The sequence below is a fragment of the Tyto alba genome, unplaced genomic scaffold (assembly GCF_018691265.1).
Source record: "Tyto alba isolate M040663 unplaced genomic scaffold, T.alba_DEE_v4.0 Super-Scaffold_16, whole genome shotgun sequence".
Classification (NCBI taxonomy): domain Eukaryota; kingdom Metazoa; phylum Chordata; class Aves; order Strigiformes; family Tytonidae; genus Tyto; species Tyto alba.
In genome coordinates, this window is record NW_024881278.1 from 30,573,789 (window position 1) to 30,589,640 (window position 15,852).

The following is a 15,852-nucleotide window of genomic DNA, read 5'->3' on the forward strand; positions in this document are numbered from 1 at the left end:
TGCAATGGTTTTCTCCTTGAAGTCCTTCTTGGCAAAGTCACAAAATGTATTCTGTTTCTTTCTGTCTTTTTTTAATAAGCCTTACTGACCTTCATTTCTGGAAGTCAAGTTTCTGGTCCTTCCAGGTTTTTGGTCGATTATTTGATAAATCTGCTGCTTGTTTTGTTTAGTAGTATTTGTATCATCTTCCCCTTACTGTTTATTGGGATTTGAGTTTTATATGGATGGGATCTTTAATCACCATTTTTTGGCATCTTAACATCTTGAATTAATATAAGCAGATGAAAGAGATCAGTAGGTAAGGTCTTAAATATTCGTGATAGCCAGATGCTCATATATTTTGAAGGCAGAAGTCTTCCAGCTGCTGTCAGGTTGACAAATGAACTGTGTTTTGAATGTGTCCCCTGTTTACTTTAATGGCTGAGTGTTCAGGTATTCCAAACCCCATGTTTTGTCTCTGCACTGAAGTGCCTGGGCCTAATAGCAGGGAAGCTTCATATTTATTAGTTTAGTACATTTCTGGTTTATTGTTGTCAGAAATAGTTCATTTCAAACATTTTTAAGTATCTTCAGACTTAAACTCCAAACACATAATCTTTTAACTGCTTCAGGCTTGCACAAGGGACACTTGTGGGAGGAGGAGTTTATTTCGGCAGCTGGCTATTGAACACTAGAATTGAAAAAAGGAATTCTTAGTCACCTGTGTTACCTCAAATTATTTTTCTATGAAGTTGTTATAAATCAAAAATGTCTCACCTTAGTGTATAGATATTTCAGCTTAGTCTTAGACATTATTGTATTATTTCAAGCTTTTTGCAAACAAGCTTAAAAAACCTATAGCAGTTACTATATTCTTTGATATTATTTATGGTAATGACTGGTATCAAAATACACACACTGTCCTGCTGTAGGAAGGTCCCACACTCAGAATGTACAGAGTACCTGTTGTCACAACATAAGCCTTGAGATTGCTGACATGTAAGTTGGAAGGTAGTGCAGCATGTGGGAGCAAAATTTAAAAGACATTATAAAGTATGTTATCATTATACTACTAGAATAATTGTTGTAGAATTCAAGATATTAGAGATCATAAAGGTTTTATTGTTGCTTAATGACTTAGAAATACAAACACAGGGAAATCCCACGGGTCTAAGCACAGCCAAAATCTCTGCCAAGGTGCAATTTGGAAAGATGCCATTTAACCTCCAGGAAAAGATCCTGCCAGAAGCTTGGACTAATAACAGAGTGTTCAGACTCACTGCCTAAATAAATAGACTTTACAGTCTATTACATGATGACGATACATAAAGATATATTAACAAATCCCAATAATGGGATAATACCGACATCTTAGTCCTACATAAGATTGGAAATAAACAGAGCACTTAAGAGAACAGAAAGAAACTATCCAGACCCGGTATTCTGGTTCTTCCTGGCCTGATTTCCTGGGGAGAATAGATCTATGCAGTCTTCTCTTGCTGACTGACCTCACTTAATATGTTTAAAATGCACTGGCCACATTCAGCCAAACTTAAACAGAAGCATAACTTGTTTCTAAGTTTATTAAGTTTTTTTTCTGGGTTTGTGAAAAAGCTGGATAGATAAGGAGAGGAGAAATATGACAGCCCCTATTTGTGTCTCCTACATGAAAACTTCTGTATTTTTATGTAATGGAGAACTCAAGCGTAGGGGGTGAGGTGGGGGTAGGGAACCGTTAAATGCCCTGAGAGCAGAAAAATCTTCAATTGCAGCTTGCAGTCAGCTGAGACACTAACTCTTGTGTATGCAAAATTCTTGATTTAGTTATATCACCCCGATCCTTAAAATTTCTGCTCACAGCACACAAATTTGGAAACTGTTTAATTTTCCCAGTAATTTTTCCTATCTCCATTTATCTTTTTATAATGTAGTTTTTTTGTACTTACACCTATTACTGCTTTTCCAGTGTTATAGTATCCATGTATATGTAGGCTAAATCCTGCTGCCACTGGCGATACAAGCCACTGTCATAGTTTACTTTTGTCCTATTAGGGACAATGTCAATTAGGGGTATCATTGTCTTTCGCTGTATGACAAGCTTACATTCAAATCTTTTCATCAATTAAAAATTTGTAGCTTAAAATCTCCAGATTTCAGTTACGAAACAGAATTTGTTACTATAACTCATGCTGATGTCTTCTGGGGAAGGAAGAGGAAGATTGGATTCTGATGCACAGTGGTGGTCTTTGTGAAGATTTTCTGTGTCTGTCATTGTAATGCTAGTTGTTGTCAATGTGTTCTAGACTTTCTAACATGGAGGATGTGTTGCTTTGATTCAGGTTACTACTAGCACAGTCTTGAAAAAAAAATTAAAAAAAAAATAATAGCTGAAAAGTGTGGGAGGGAGAGATGAAAGGGGAAAGGCTTTACATTTTCTCTGTTGGGTCAGATCTGCCAAAATCCTTGGATTGCAAAGTTGACAAATTACTTTCTTTTGGTGTCTTCTTAATTTCTCTTGGGATGCATTATATATTATTACTGAAATATCTTTGATTGGTAGCAGGGCCTGACTGGGGCTTATGAGTAGGATAGGTGGTATTGTCCATGGACTTGCAAAATTTATCATTTAAACTAAAAAAAAAATGAGAAAAAATTAAATAGTCCCATAAAATACCCTTGCTGCACCAGACCTTGCAGAGAACAGCGGAGTGCTACCCTTAGGCTGCATATGTTTCAATGAAATGGAAAGTTGCTGCTGCCACAGGGGCACCTTCATGGTGGTTCCCAGCTACAGCAGCATTGGTTACTTCCTTTTCCCATTCAGTGCTTTGTCTGGACCGGGGAAAACAGCTGTGAATTTCTGCAACAGAGTTTAAGAAAGGGATTCCTGTTCCTCGCTTAGTAAGAGGAGGTCACAATGCTAAGTTACAATTTTAAAAATGCTGACAGGGCAGGGCTTCAGTCTCTGGATGAGTGAGGCCAGAATGTTCTTTTGTGAAGCTAAACTTATTTTCAAATCACACTTTAATTAGAGGAACCCAACTACTAATTAGCAACGGTGGTAACAGATTAAAACCAATCAGAAAGAACCAGTTTTAAATTAGTTTCCTTTGAACATTTTTTTATGAAACTTTCTTTTGGGCATCAGAGCTGTGCTGATAGTGGAAGTCAAGTATAAAACATTATGACTTGTTGCTTTTTCTGTAAAGAAACCTAAAAGAAAATAATAAACATAAATAAGATGTTGGCACTAGTTTGTTCATTTGCATAACTTAAAGGACTCCTAAATTAGTTTGTTTCTGGCTTCACATTTTAACACAAGAAAATGTGAAATTCAGCTTTCGTGGCAAGCATGACTGTAAGTGACATTCAGAACTTCTCTTTTGAAGGCTTGGGGACAGCCAAGCTTTTTTCCTCCTTGTTTTTCATACAGCAAAAAGCATCAGCCATGGCCAAAGGTAACTGCTGAAAAGGATATACAGTGGAAATCCCCAAATTCTTGAGGATTCATAGAAAAATTGTCTGCTGAATATGACTAGAAAATGAGTTAGCTGTCTGCCTTGTTGGTTCATTTTTAAAAAAAACCAGCTATCCCTGTTCTGATCTTTTTTCATCCTAAGGAAGTTTATCTATACACCAGAACTAAAAGTGAGATAGATTCCTTGCCCACATATGTATTTGAATACAATACAAGAGTAGTCTGAGACAGAAGAAGGATCAGTTCCCAGAAATAATGATCTAGTACTTCTACAGGCTTCAGTATTTCCCTAGGCATGAGTGAATTCACAGCTTCTGTAATATGTGACTTTTTGAAGAAGAGGAGGTAAAATGTAATTGAAATTTAAATAAAGGCAATGCTAAAGCTTACTGCTCTGTGTGCTAATGCAGCAGCAGTCTGCTTTTTTTTTTTTTTTTTTTTTTTTTTAGCACAGTCAGATATCTGCCCTTGGAAAAGTTTACAGATTTTTCAGTTGGAATACCTACCTTTAAATTTTCTTATAGTTTCTGTAAATGAACCTCATACCTATTATTCAAATGACTAGCTGAAAAGTAAGAGAGATGTCTTGTTGATAAATATTGCTGTGTGGTGTGAGGCATTGGTTTTACCTCTAGTTCTGGCAGCTGGAAGATTTCAAATGTGAGAAACTTGGCAAGTTCAGTACAGGATAATCTTCAAGCTGTGAGTAGCTTGGATGAAGCCACAAGATGAAACAAAACCAAGAATGACTTCTCTTAAAAATGATTCATCTGCATTCACCCAACGTAAGAAAACTGACAGTTTTTTCTCCGATGTTGACAGTGCAGTTCAGTGCCACCAGCTAGAGCTTTGCTTACAAATAGAGTACTCGTGTAATAGAGCACTTGCAGTTTTTCCTATTTGTAGATACCATTTTTTGAATAGAGAGCATTTCAATGTTTTCAAGCTCACATAAATGAAGGATGAAGTCCTTTCTCTCTGAATTTCCAAACTTGCATTGTTATTTATTCATATTAGGGTAGCACCACTCATAGACCCTGCTGTGCCGGTCGCTGTACAAACTCAGCATAAGAGGTTTGTCAGCTTCCAGAGAAATAGTAGTCTAAATTCAGTACTGCAATGGAATTGCTTTGCTTACTCATTGCCTGGGAAGTAATTCTCTTCTTTTTAATGAACCATATTAAAATAGGGCCTAGAAATCTTAATCACAGAAGAAGAACTGGGTAACAGTCCTTGCTCCAAGAGCAGCAGGGCACAGTGCACACTGGCTGCTCCTTCAGGCCAGTAAGGGCTTACAGGCTGGGGGGCCCACAGCTGGCAGGGCAGGGTCCCCGCCAGCCAGGGCCCCCTGCCCGCAGTGCCTGAGCAAGGCAGGCCCACAGGCTGCCGTCAGGTTCCACCCAGTCTAGATCATCACACAAGCTCACAGTGAGGAGGCAGGTCCAAGGTCAAGGCAGCCCAGGGGTTGGGGTCAACAGCTGGGACAGAGCTGGATAGGGGCGCTGTGACAGCCTGGCTCAGGCAGGGACTATGGCCCTGGGCTGGGCTTAAACAGAGCTGGTGGGCAGAGGTGAGTGGGGAGGCCCCAGGTGAGGCTGCTCATGGGTGTTAAGGCCTATTAGTGCACTGGAGGCTGTGACAAGAACTCTTCCAGTGTTTCAGATAGGAAGATAGAGTTGTTAAAAGACGTACTTGGAGATGCTGTGGAGAGCTAATGCAGTAAAAAACAGAGAAAGTAATGTTTTCATAAGCCAGCTGTATGAACAGCTGCATCTTGTCCGATTTTATCTTTTTAATGAAAAGATCGGAATGCTGCGTAAATAACGGAAAGTGCTGCAAAGCTCACATGTATATACAATCAGTACATTGCAGGAGCTGTCATGGTAGATACTAAAAAAGCATGAGAAAAATAGTGTAGAGAAGTGGCATTGAAGACAAGCCTGGAAGGGTTTTGCTTTATTTTGTCCATGATGCAGCATGAAAGATAGTGTGAATGTGTTTGTGGAGGAAAAGGTAAATAGGCAATGGGAATGGCTGTTGCTAGCTGACAAGGAAAACAATTATTAATGGTAGCATTTTATGCTGAGAGTCACGTTCTGGAAGAACCGCCTGGGAAGCTGTGGCAGCATTGCTGGTAGAGGTTAGGTGTCTGGACAAGAATTTCAGTGGTTGACCAAGACTGAAGTCTGCTTTGTTTCATCGGAGTTCAATAGAATTTTCCAAGCAAATGAAACCTAGTCCATGTTCTGTCCTCCCACACACAATTTACATTCTTTTCTCCAAAATACCTCTTGGTCGTCTTGAAATAAAAAGCATTTCAGCCTCAGAGCTCAAATACAGGGCAGATGGTGCCCTTGCAGAATTTAAATAAGATATCAGCATGTTGTCACCTGTAAGTGCAGTGGTTAGAGCAGTTCTGCGGTGCAGTCACTGGGATGCCAAAAACAGAGGAAGAAGAAATTTTACTTCAGCAAATGCTGCATACAACAGTTTTACAGATTGGAGGAAGGAGAAATTTTACTTCAGCAAATGCTGCATACAGCAGTTTTACAGATTGGTTAATGCCATTTAGCTTGCTGCAGTTTACCTGGAAGAAAATTATTAGAGTGAGACACATGCACACAAAAGTACTGTGAGTTTAAAAGAAATGCGTAATTGGTTTCTGGATGTAGTAGATTGACAGAATTAGAGGGAATTTAATATATCCATAGGTGGCAGGTTTAATTTGTCAGCTTTTAGCATGGCTTTAGATGATAATCGGCCCCACTACGAATTTAAAAAACATGATACCTTTATCATCATCAAGGAGTACAGAAATATGAATACTCAGTTTTCTTAAAGTAAATACAAGGTTGTCAGATGCAGTCTGTTCCTAAAGTGAATGCAATATGAAGAATGTGTCCATATATTTCCCCTTTCATTTGTGTTACTATTGTCATTATCATTTAAACATGACATTAACATATTGCTCCAGTGAATAATTGTTTTAATTACTGAATTCCATTTTATATTTTCTTCTTAAGAGGAGCAGAAAGGTGAAGAACTTGAAAAATAATTTAGATGGAACACAATTATTTAAGGTACCATTTAGGAAGAAATGGTGAGGTTTTTGCTGTTAACCTAGAAAATACTATAGGAGTAAAGAGAATTGGGCATCCAAGTATGAGGTAAGTACTAAACATTACTTAAATAACCTGGAGCAGAGGGCCTCACATTACCAGAAGAGACCATTTGTTAAAGAAAGAGGTCAAGCTTTGCATGAGCAAGGGGAATATAGACGGGAAAGTACAATGCACACATTGGAAAAGTTGATAATTTTTGCAGTGGGAATGAGATAAGTGAATGGAAAAATCTATGAATTGATAAAGGGAGTCACACAAGGAAACAGCACTCAAGAACACAGTGTATGAATTGAAAACGTTTTACTCAGAGGAATTCATACTTGTTTGAGTCAGTGTTTTTTTTTGTTTGTTTGTTTGTTTGTTTGTTTTTTTTAATTTGATTCTGTGTTGCATCTCTTGAGAATCAGCAGTAAAGATTCTGTTCTGGGGAGTTATACCACCCAGATCCTGACTGACTGCTACCAGGGGTTGTTTTCGCTTAAGGTGGCGTCCTCCAAGATGCTGTTGAACCACTGTGCAACTACAGATAATCCAAAGCACTTTCTATTCAACGTTAATCTATTTCCTTTCCCTTCTCCTGTATCAGTATTGACAAATTAATGAAACGTACCAAAGCTCATCAGAAGAAAAGAGACCATGCCATCCTTGTGAGAAGAATGATTTTATTTGATTTTGCTTTTCTGTAATGATCACTGGGCTCTCACACAGATACAACTACCGAAATACAATCTCTCTCTTGCTGAAGGCTGAAGGATAAGAACAGAAGGAGGGGGAAGAAAAAAGTTTTATTGTCCCCGAGGTGGTTGGGGTTTATTTTGATGTCATGTGAGAGGCAGAAGGATTCCTGGACTGTATGCAGAAAGATTTTTGTTTGTTTTCTGTGTGTATTGAGGAGGATGCTTTATGGGTGATGTATTGTTTGAGGGGATTTTTTTGTTTGTTTGTTTTTTTTTCCTGTACTATGCACTAAGGTGCAAGGGCATGTTAATGATATGTCTTACCCCAAAAATATATTTCAGAGCACATCTAGAGGAATTTTTAAATTATTTTAAGCTAATCAAGCTGAATCAAAATGAATAAACATCACTGATGAAAGGGTTAGCTTGAATTCACCAAGAAACTGTCATGTTCTAGCGAATCACATTACTTTAAAGCTGTATTAAAATCTATAAATAGATTTGAATTTTTTTTTTTTTTTAAACAAAGAAGGAAGCTGGCAGTTATAGGGTAAGCTTAAAAATTAGCGAGGTAGAAGAGCTGAGGCTGTACCTGCATGAGTGGCTGAGCTGGCCAAACAGATCACTGTCTCTGAAAAGAGAGCTTTCACCACCCTGCACTCCTGCCTTGCTTCCATCCATGCTGCCCTGGCACTTCCCTGGAGATTGCTGTGATACCCAGGAGACCCTTCCCTTGGCAGGCTGCAGTTCCTGACAGGTTCCTCTCTTTGGAGAGGCAGGTTTTTGTCAAGTTGAGGATGATACTGTCACAGTGATGGCAATGGTCAGAGGAGCGCTGGAGCTCGTCTGGCAGCTCAGCTGTGGAAATGCAGCTCAGAAGTGAGGAAAAGCGGACCATCCTCATTGCCACAGCAGTGAGCTGTTAGATCAAGTCACGCCATCTCACATGGCTGTGTACTGTGCTTTGGGATGAAATGGATTGCGGAGCCGCGGACGAACGACACGCCGAGACGGGTTCAGTGTGGGTGATAGAGCATCAATCACCGTGTGTGTTTATTGGTCCAGGGTACATATATTTATACAGACAATGATAATTATTATGCCTACTAGTCACTAGCAGATTGGCTTAAACTCTAAAGGTCGTATTCGCACGGTCCACCTACTTGCAGTTAGCTTACAGCACAAGCTTCTCATAACACTAAGTTTCTCATGCTACTATTTCTGATTCCTGTTGACTTGTTTTGGATACACGACAGTACCATAACACAATGTTTCTCAGACCACCCTTACCATAACACTGGGTTTCTCAGACCACTATTCCTAATTCCCCTTAACCTGTTTTCGACACCCCACGGTACACAGGGCTGAAGCGTCCTTGACATTCTTCATGTATCAGCAGCTGCGAGCAGCTGCAGGCAAACCCTAGTGAGGCTCAGCATCAGCAGCTGGAGCAGGCTCTGATCATACAATTGCTCGGTGGGCTCAGGACCCTTGTCTCTGAGCCATTCTCCAACAATTCCCCCTTTTTCTTTTTGTATGAACAGAGCCTGCGCTACCGTTCGTTCAAAGATTTTCTTAATACATGACAAGGCACAACTTAGGCATACAGGCTTACAATCTGTTGGCTAAAGGCACAGGACCCTTGTCTCTGAGCCATTCTCCAACAATGGATAACTAAAATGTTTGTGCTAAGTACCAAACCTGCTTAACTGTTTTACATCAATAAACTGCCCTGACAAAATTGCTTCTCCTTTGAAGTCAGGTGCTGAAGTATAATTTGAACATGAAAAGAAACAAGTCATGAACCAATCCATATTTTTAAGTGTTAGTTCATCTTTGCCCAGACTAGGTGTTTTTCAAGATGGTATTTGCTTCTTTGGGGTGTCTAATTTGTAAGTGAAGATGTAAAAGTTTTATGTGCGAAAAGCTGGCTTTAAAGGAGCTGATTGGGAAGCTGATAGAGCTATAGCCCTGCAACCATTAGAGGCTGTGAAACCCAGCTTTCCATTTTATCTGTATAGGAAATAGCTGATTTAAAGGGACTTGCTTCTTTCATGGCACCTGGTCTGTGCAGGCTATAGCACACCTCTGATAGATGAACTGTGTGGAAGGAGAATTGCTCTGCCTCATCCAGCCTGGCTGTGGTTACTGAGCATACCCACTGTTACACTAAAGACTAGGAATTAAGGCTATGTGAAACGTAGTTTTCCATCTATTCCCCAGTTTGTTTTTCATCTATTTTACCCAAAGGGAAAAAAGAGCAAACAGCAAAAAATGGTTTGAATAAAACCAAAGTCAGTAATTTCTTCCAAATCTTGACTCGAAGAGATCTTATACAGAGAAACAGGGAGCAGCAGCTTTGGCTTCTAGGTTTTGACACAGTCCTTCCATTTTGTGTGATGCCATATATATTTTTGTTCTACCGTGCTGCTGTAGGATTTCAGTAAATAGTTGCATTTGGGTTAAGCTATAGATTGCAATTGAGGCAAGGTTGATTGCTTTTGGGAGGAGAAATAAAATTCTGTTTCTCTCCTGTACTACTGTTTCCTTGTTTGTGAGTTCTTATGTACATGGACAAATTAGATGCAAAGCAAATTTCAGTTTAAAGAATTCGTGTGTTCAACTATATGTACATGTACAAATGGTGAATGCAAAGCACTGAATTATTGCTCAAAAATTGTTCTTAAAAAGAGGAATGAAATTATACAACTTGCAAAGGTAATTTTAATTTTAATTGTCTTTTACAAATATCAGAAAATCTTACTATTTGCTGGAGCTGGATTTTCATTCTAGAAAGATCTTGGGTTCTTACAGCACCAGTATTAAGTTATGTGTATATTTGCTCAGTCTGTAAAAGCGTGTCAGTGTCAACATAGTATTTAAGTCTATTTTATGAAAATGAAAACCAAATTTTTCTTACCAGCAGCTGACATCAATCATGCCCTGTTCCCTCCCCGACCCCCCCAATAACCTTTAATGCTAAACAATGTTCCAAAAGGAAAATTTATTAGATCACCTATTTAGACTCTCTGACATCATTCTGTCATGGCAATGAAGTGATTTACATGGAAATATATATTACCTCTGCTTTTAGACAAAATGAGTTTAAGATGATTAATGGTTTTACTGCAAGTATGAGAGAAACTGGAAATGGCCAGCCTTTTTAAAGTGAAACATCACCAAGGCTCAGTTTTCCTCCTTATTTTCTTCACATACTGTAAAATGGTTTTGAGTAAATTAAAATGTACAAATTATGTCTTGTAACTGAAGTGAGCTATAAGCGCAGGGTATCCATGGTAACTTCACTACCTAACTGGAACTAGAGACAAAAGGGAGAAGGCAAATAGCTTGAAGCACAGTCTGAACTATCGCGATGGTAAAGGACCTGGATCGTGTATTTCATGAGTAGCCAGAGTCGCTGAGGGAGCTAGGTGTTTAGTGTGGGGAAGAGCAGGCTGGAGGGTGATCGGCTCCAGCCGTCCCTCCTGGCCAGTGTTTCTATGATTCTGTGATACAGCTGACTTTGGACAGAGGACTTGGCATACAGAATGGTCATACAAAAGGCAAAATAGTATTTTAACAAGAAAAAAAAAGAGCAAATAATCATTTCTGATACATGCCTTAAAATGACGCTTGAAACATTTCCTTTAGCTTCAAACAGAGCTTTTTCCTTAGATGTCATATAAATAACAAATAATACACAAAAGCCTGAACTGAGATGGGAAGATGATACTGAATAAGAACTCTGAAATATTTACTTTACATATACTAACTGAACTAAAAGCTAAAGGCCAGTAAGGCCATTAAGCTATTCAACTATGGAAGTAACTTAAATTTAGGAAAAATGTAAATACTGGCATTTGTTCCAGAGGGCTTATGGAACAAATTCAGTCTGACACAAAGAAAGCAAAGGTTGAGGTGACCACTGCTGGCAATTTAATTTGCATGGCAACTTTGCATCAGTCACACGAAGCAATATTTAGGAATGAACAAAGTATAATTTCTGTATGACAGATCAAGCACCCTTTGCTGTGGGACCCCAGATTCTGAGCAGTAGGATGCTTAATCACAGCCTGTGATGAATGCTGGGGCACTGAACACTGTTCTGTTGCCTCAGTGGAGCTTTGATGCATAGAAGGACAGTGTGTTGAAATGTGGAAAATGAACGACTAAAACTGGATGAATTTACAGTCATAGTTTGTCCTTAGTGACATTGACTGGACAGCTGTCTTTGAGGGCACACTTGGCAATGGAAAATCACTTGCTGTTGGATTTTGTGCCTGAAAATGCATTTGCAAGTAAAAGCAAAGTGTATTTAAAGTAGTAATTAAAAATACACTTATGCAAGTCATACTAACGTTTTCAGGAAGACAGCAGTATCACAGCAGGCATTTTAACTGAGCTATTTTTATTCAGATGATTAATCCATGTCTTGCATTAGGCATACATTGAATTTAGCATTCTACCGCAGTTCTCTATATGCAATCTGGAAATTTCAGCACTATCCTTCATTGATTTCCGCTAGCAGTACAGACTCTTGAGAGGTCTTCAAGATAGAACCATCTTTCCTGAATTACACAGTTGTTTATCAGGAGCCATGTACCGTTGTTCTCCTATCCTTTGTTTAAATGACTTGGCTTCTCCTCTGATAGAGGTTATTGATGTTCAGTTCCCTGCTGTGTGTCATTTGTTCATCTGGCTAGTTGTTTTCTAACATGAATGATTTCCTCGGAGGAACAGCTAGAAAAGAGCGGAAGGAGGTTTAACACATCAGTAGGCAGTGCAGATACAAAAGGATATTTCATTCTCTGGAGTACCTCTGCTTTGCTGTCCATTTGCTGTCAACAGCAATTGTGACTGAGTGTGTATTTTGCAGAGTTGTGTGCTGGTTTTGGCTGGGATAGAGTTAATTTTCTCCACGGTAGCTAGCATGGGCTCTGTTTTGGATTTGTGCTGCAAACAGTGTTGATAATGCAGAGATGTTACTGTTACTGCTGAGCAGTGCTTACACAGAGTCAGGGCCTTTTCTGCAATTTGCACCACCCCACCAGCGAGCAGGCTGGGGGGGCACAAGAAGCTGGGAGGGGACGCAGCCGGGACAGCTGACCCCAACTGACCAAAGGCATATCCCATCCCATGTGGTGTCATGCTCAGCGTATAAAGCTGGGGGGAGAAGAACGAAGGGGGGACGTTCGGAGTGATGGCTTTTGCCTTCCCAAGTAACCATTACACAGGATGGAGCCCGGCTGGCCTGGGGATGGCTGAGCCCCTGCCTGCCCGTGGGAGGTGGGGAATGAATTCCCTCTTTTACTTTGCTTGTGTGCGCGGCTTTTGCTTTACTTATTAAACTGTCTTTATCTCAATGCATGAGTTTTCTCACTTTTACCTCTCCAATTCTCTCTCTCATCCCACCAGGGGGGAGTGGTTGGGTGGCTGTGTGGGGCTTAGTTACCAGCTGGGGTTAAACCATGTTGTGTTGTATTTTTTTTACTTTTAAAGCTAAGAGTGAAATCTGTATCAAGCTAAATTATCACCTGGATGTAATTTCCACCTTTTCATCTCTGTTCTGTCATATGGATCAGGTGGTCTCTGTTAGACCCTTCACATTCCTAATGTATAAAGCTTCCTAGCGAGCTATACAACAGAATTTTTTTCAATGTGTGTGACCTGCCTGCACACTCTGTTGCTTTTGGTGACTATGAGGCAGATGGGAAATGTGTTGAATCTGGAAGAAATTTTTTTTCCCTAGTTTGCGGCTTCATGTAGTGCTCTGGGACATACCCAGAATCCCACACGGTAGGGCAGAATTCAGCCAGCCAGATGGTTGCATGATTTCTCTCGTGACTGCTGCTGAGCTGGATGCCAGCCCCTGAGAATTTCATTATCACACCAAATTTCACTGGTTGAAACTGCCTCAAAATCCCAGTTGAGATTTGCACAGTGACAACCTGGTAGTTGAGAAGATGGGTCTTGCTGGCAGGTATATAGTTTTTCTTCTAGCAATCCTGCTGTTGGCTATTAGTTTTTGATCTGCCACGTCACCTCCATTTCCTCTTGAATCATTGCCACAGTATGTTGCCAGCAAACATTTGCAAGGTTTTTCAGGACAGCTTGAACTGTAGCTGTAGCCAGGCTGGAGGCTGGGACTCGCGTTCCCAGGCAGCGTGCACAGTGACCTGGCTTCCCTAACGCGAGAATGCTGGCGCTCGGCTGGGCTGGTTGCGCGTATGTAATGATGGTGGCCTTGTTACGTCCTAAAGGAACCCCAGGTGCCCCTCCTGCGGGGTTAGAGAGTTGCTGTCACACTCTAGGCTTAGAGTTGTGTTGCGCTGGGCTTCAGCTGAGACTGCTGTAAAGCTGTGTGGCATCCAACTCATGGCCACCTTCTTACAAGCTGCTTAAAATAATTGTAGAAATAAGCTTATTACTAGTACCAGAAGTTTCAAACAAGGGAATTTTGACTGAACAAAGTCCTGGAAGTTTTCATTGATGTGCTTATTGCTAATTCTGGCATGGGCAAAGGTTTTCTGTGGCTGAAAACTTTACAGTTTCAAGGTAAGAGAACAGGACTTCTGGAGACATCCAAACCATTGTTTAGGACTAGGTTGCAAGACATTTTCTGTTGGCATTCCTTTTCTGAATCACATACTTGTTTAAATATCTGAGAGAGAATAGAAAAAAAATAGAAAAAAGAACCACAACACATTTTCTTTTTTCCGCTTGCTCCCCTGGTAAATTAGAAGATGCTTAATGAAGCAACAGAGGCAGTCTTTAATGATGGCAAATTGCATTTTTTTATGATGAGATTTTAGTTAGTTTTAGTTTTCTGGTTGGGAGGGGTGCCTTTTTTTAAGAGATGTTAATATGTTTGCTATCAGGGAACTGGGGTAGGGTTGCTTTCTACTTTATTGTTGTGGTTTAGGCCTGATTGGCAGCCAACCACAATGCAGCAGCTCTCTCTCCCTTCCCCTCCGGCAATAAGAAGGGACAGAGAGCCAGGCTTGGGGTTCGAGATAGGACTGGGATGGGGAAAAATCCCCCTTTTAAGATCATGAGCAAAAGGCAGACTCGTTAGGGGAAGAAAAAAAGAACATACATTTATTACAGACACTAACAACACATAACAGAGCAGGACAGTGAGAAGCGTTGCCACATCTTGAGAACACCTTCCCCCCACCCCTCCCTTCTTCCCGGGCTCAGCTCTGCTCCCGATATCTCTGCCTCCTCCCCCAGTGGCGCAGGGGCAGGGAATGGGGGGTGCAGTCAGCGCTGCCACTTCCTTCATCTTCGGTGAGGGGAGTGTCCGGAACTTGTTCCTCCTGCTCCATCGTGGTCCCCCTCTCACAGGAGACAGTCCTCCACAAACTTTCTCTGACTTGAATTCCTCCCACGGGCCGCAGCGTTCCCCACACTGCTCCGTCATGGGTCACTAACTTCCTCCGACTGGATTCCCTCCCACGGCTGCAGCCCTTCCCGAGCTGCTCCGGCGTGGGACTCCCCTGCATGCTGCAATCCTCCCAGCGCTGAATTACAGCAGCGGGGCTGCCTTTTCCCATGAGACCCCGGGCTTCTTCGGGCACAGAACCTTGATCAGCTGAGCAGGAGCCACGGGCCATAAATCAATGTCTGCTCCACCGTAGATCTTCATGGGTGGCAGGGGGGGGGCCGCCCTGCTGTCTCCCCACAGGATACAGGGGGGTCTCTGCTCCGGCACACCTCCCCCCTCCTTTCTTCCTCCGTTCCTCCACTGACCTTGGTGTTCATGCAGCTGCAGCAACTCCTCCTCACAAGTCCGACTGCCCGTCACCACGTCCCTTCTTAAATACGTTATCGCAGAGGCGCAGCTGATTGGCTCAATTTCCCAAACAGAAGTGGAGCTGACGTGGAGCTGGGGGAGCTTCGAGAAGCTTCTCACAGGGGGCCGCCCCGATAGCCCCCTCCCCTGCCACCAAAAACTCCACCACTCACTCAACCCAGGACATTTATGCAAAGAGTTTATGAACTACTGAAGGCTTTGTGCATGTCTCTGGATGTTGGTCAGTAGGTGAGGAAAAGAATAATGAATAGAGATGCAGGACAAATAAATTAAAAAAAAATGCAGGAAGTGGTAAAGCTGGAAGTACTGAGCACGACAGTGACAACAGAAGTGTCTGCAGGTTTTTAAATGCAGTGCGACATGATATATTTGAGAAGCATGTTCCTCTTGTGAAACCATGTCTGACTTGTTGCTCTAGCAACCTTAGTTGATCAGCCTGCTTGTTACTTTTGCAAATAGACACAGTTGGTTTAAGTATAATGTTGGGCATTATTCTTTAGGTTTAACAACTTCTGCTGTGTGCAAGTCTCACCACAGTTACCTCATTTCTAAATGTATTTGAGGGGGACAATAACATGCCTTTACTTACTCCTAGATTTTCTTAGGGCTCGGCTTGCACTGGTTCCTAACATGAACTCAGCTATATTCCCATCAGAATCAGGGCTTCTGACTGCCCTGCGTGGTCTCTGGCTGATAAAGAACCTGCTTCTTTCCTTTCTGGATTTTTAACTAAGCAACTTTACATACAAAATTTTGCTACCTGAATTACAGAAACTTTAC

The 15,852-nt window shown here is 41.2% G+C and overlaps 1 long non-coding RNA gene across 1 annotated transcript in view; it reads left to right on the forward strand.

Moving 5' to 3' along the window:
• LOC116965853 overlaps positions 1-15,852 on the forward strand; it is a 36,266-nt gene that overhangs the window by 10,745 nt on the left and 9,669 nt on the right. The gene's annotated exons all lie outside the window — the stretch shown is intronic.